Source organism: Artemia sp. Qi Xiang Cuo, unplaced genomic scaffold (genome assembly GCF_049724085.1).
Source record: "Artemia sp. Qi Xiang Cuo unplaced genomic scaffold, ASM4972408v1 HiC_scaffold_470, whole genome shotgun sequence".
In the NCBI taxonomy this organism is placed as follows: Eukaryota; Metazoa; Arthropoda; class Branchiopoda; order Anostraca; family Artemiidae; genus Artemia; species Artemia sp. Qi Xiang Cuo.
Window position 1 is genome coordinate 5,513 of NW_028297879.1, and position 3,808 is coordinate 9,320.

The window sequence follows — 3,808 nt, forward strand, 5'->3', positions numbered from 1 at the left end:
CTGGCAAAGGAATCAATTTTTATGTAAAAAATCTTATTTAGTATTATTCCTGTTCACCCTCAATGCAAAACCTATTTTATGCCTAAAATTAATATTTTAGAAGAATGGAGGTATATTATAAGAATTTCTTCGGTTGGAATTGCTTTTGAAACAGCTATTCTATATTCATAAAATAGTAACAATTGGTTTTGGCTATTTTAGAATAAGTATAAGCTGAAAATGGAATTTCGATAAGATTATACGTCTCAGAATTATTCCTTTAGTGTGATTAATTAGGTGTCGCTTCGATAATGACGCCTTCTTAAACGATCATGATAATCGGGAATATTATTCTATGTGCGGAGTACGGACCGGATCTGGTTTGTGCTGGAATCTGGTCATTGAGGATCGTTCTTGGCTGTTATTATTACGCCTGGGATGAGGTAGATGTAGACCGAGTGGTTGGGAATATCATTTATGATGGAACCATTGTAGTTTTACAAATTTATAGTACACTTTCACTTGGGGGTGGGGGCCAGGGTTGCCACCGTAAGTAGGACCTTACTAGATCTAGTAAAAAATTATTTGAAAAAAACTACGTTTTCTAAAGAGTTAAAGAGGCTGAGTTACAAGGTCGAACCTTAAAACGTACAGGGATTAGGAGGCACAGTTGGGGGCTACCACCCCCCAAACCCCCGCTTTCGCAGCCTTTAAATATAAAAAAAATTTCTTTAAACTGAAAGTAAGGAGCGACATTAAAACTTAAAACGAACAGAAATTATTCCGTATATGAAAGAGGCTGTGCCCTCCTCAACGCCTCGCTCTTTACGCTAAAGTTTGACTTTCCCACAACTCTTTTTTTAAACAATAAAAACATTAGCGTAAAGAGTGAGGCGTTGAGGAGGGCACAGCCCCTTTCATGTACGGAACAATTTCTGTTCGTTTTCAGTTTTATTGTCGCTCCTTACTTTCAGATTAAAATTTTTTTTTTTATATTTAAAGGCTGCGAAAGCGGGGGGTTTGGGGGTGGTAGCCCCCCAACAGTGCCTCCTAATACCTGTACGTTTTAAGGTTCGACCTTGTAACTCAGCCTCTTTAACTCTTTAGAAAACGTAGTTTTTTTCAAATAATTTCTGCACGTTTTTGTACAGTTTATTACTTATTATTGCTTGACTAACTGTTAGCTGATCGTGTCAGGAGTTAAAGTTGGGGGCTGCCGCCCCCCAAACCCCCCGCTCTTGAACATTCTTGTGTTAAGGCTTTTAATTCCTGAATACTCAAATCACGTCGTACAGGGTGCCTCCTAATCCCTGTACGTTTTAAGGTTCGAACTTGTGACTCAGCCTCTTTAACAGCCCCCAACTGTGCCTCCTAATCCCTGTACGTTTTAAGGGTCGACCTTGTAACTCAGCCTCTTTAACTCTTTAGAAAACGTAATTTTTTTCAAATAATTTAAAAAAGAAACTGAGTTTCTTTTCAAAGTATATAAAAAAGTTGCTCTGATGGTGAATCGAACCCGGGTGTTCCGCCTGAAAGTCTAGGGTATCAGCCGCTGGACTATACAAACACAATAGTAATTGTTGTTTATCAAATTGAAGCTATTTTCGACGCAAGCAAATTCTCAAAAATCTTGATATGTGGTTTTTGGAAAACCGGGAAGGAGTAATCAGATTGAGCTGAAATTTCGAGGATAAGCTCCCAGGCCCCAGGAAAGCTGATCCTCTAAATTTCAGCCCGAACAGACAACGTTACCGGGGGGGTTGTGGTGGGAAAAATTAACATGGGCTAATATAGGAAAACGAGGTTTTTCGTAAATGTAAATTCGGGGGATAATTTTTTCGGTCTGAAAATATCAAAAGACCCTAACAGGTCGAATTCTGCTTCGAATGAGTCCTCATTCAACCGGATCCGGTGCCAACTGTGGCCTGTAGGCGTGGCTAAGAAAAAAAAAGAAATGAATTTTAAGTGGCTATATTTGGTTTTTTGAAAACAGGGAAGGAGTGATCGGATTGAGCTGAAATTTCGAGGATAAGCTCCCGGGCTCTAGGAAAGCTTAACCTCTAAATTTCAGCCCAATCAGACAACGTTAAAGGGGGCTGTGGTGGGAGGGTCCAAACTTCCGGCCCAGTTTACCCCATGAAGATAAAGTCGGAGGAGGATGAAATTTTGCAAGTTTCTTAGTTTGAGCTTGGGCTACAAAATGCGATTACCACCGTCTTTCTGCGACCTCTAGGACCTGAAATCGCTTAACATTGTGGTGGGTCGCCTCTTTATAGAGGCACAAGTGTGCCTCATTGAAAAATTTAATAAATTTAGAGGATCTAGTAAATTTTCCGAAATTTAGTAAAAAGACATGATTTATAGTAAACAAAACTTTTTTTATTTTCCACGAATTCAGGGGAAAAAATTATTGTAAACATCTGACAATTTACAATTTTTGCTTGTCTGTCTCAGACCAATAATCTGTCCCAATAATGTGTCTCAGACAGACAAGCAGTCGCCTATTTTCATAAACAGACACTTCCAGCGTCTAAAGGTCGACAAAATCAGCTTTCTGTGTATCAAATCTTACCAACTAAAAATAAAGCTATAATGATACTTGGATTTGTGATGATTGGGAATCAATTGGAATCAAAACAAAAGCCAACCACCCAAGGTGATTAGGTGAATTCTCCTCAGTTTGAAAATTTTTATTGAGGAAAAAGGAGCTCGCTGAGAGAAATTAAAAGTAAGTAGAAATGTAACATTATATATATATATATATATATATATATATATATATATATATATATATATATATATATATATATATATATATATATATATATATATATATATATATATATATATATATATATATATATATACATATATATACAGGGGTGGCAAGGGGGGCGGTTGCCCCTCCCCAATAATGTGGAGAAGAAAAATTATACATCCCATGCGCTTTGACTATCCAGATATGGACCCCTCTTTCCCCCCTCCCCCCCCAAAAAAATTGCTGGAGATTCGAAAAGCGAAAAAAAAGAGAAAAGGAAAAGAGAAAAAAAGAAGAAAAGGAAAAGAGAAAAAAAGAAGAGAAAAAGAAAAAAGACTGTGAAAATCGTATTTATTATCCTCCTATACTAAAAATCGATGCTTGATGGGGCGCGCGCGGCGTAGCCGCACGCGCAAAAAATTTTTTTGAGCATTTAGTAAAAATAGATGCAATCTAGTAAATTTTTGCTCTCCGATTTAGTAAATTCTTTCAGGTCAGGGTGGCAACCCTGGTGGGGGGGATGTTGAATGTTGCCAAATGTGGTACAATTATACCAATTTCGTATTTATTATCTCTACTGGTTCAATTTAGTACAATCCTAGAAAATATGGTACCTTGCATAAAAGTGTGGTACAATTCCGTGTTTTTTTACCTGTATCTGTAGGCTACTCTTTGATCTACTAATATTTTATTTCACCCTGATTTGTTCGGCATAGACAAGATAAGGGACAGACAAGCAGTCACCTATATCCTTTTTTCGTAAACAGACGCTTCACTTCCGGTAACCAAAGGTCGACAAAAACATCTTTCTGTGTATCAATATCAAGTTTACCGATTGAAAATGAAGGTATAATGACACTTGGATTCGTGATGGTTTGGAATCTAGTGGAATAAAAACAAAATCAACCACCCAAGTGGGAAATCTCCTCAGTTTGAAAATTTGTATTAAGGAAAAAGGAGCTTGCTGAGAGAATATATATATATATATATATATATATATATATATATATATATATATATATATATATATATATATATATATATATATATATATATATATATATATATATA

At 36.4% G+C, this 3,808-nt stretch overlaps 1 non-coding gene across 1 annotated transcript; it reads left to right on the forward strand.

Moving 5' to 3' along the window:
- The first annotated feature begins 232 nt into the window (after window positions 1-232).
- Window positions 233-442, forward strand: LOC148938820 (small nucleolar RNA U3). The gene has a single exon (XR_016143620.1). It is a non-coding gene; the product is annotated as a small nucleolar RNA U3 (small nucleolar RNA).
- Window positions 443-3,808: the final 3,366 nt, after the last annotated feature.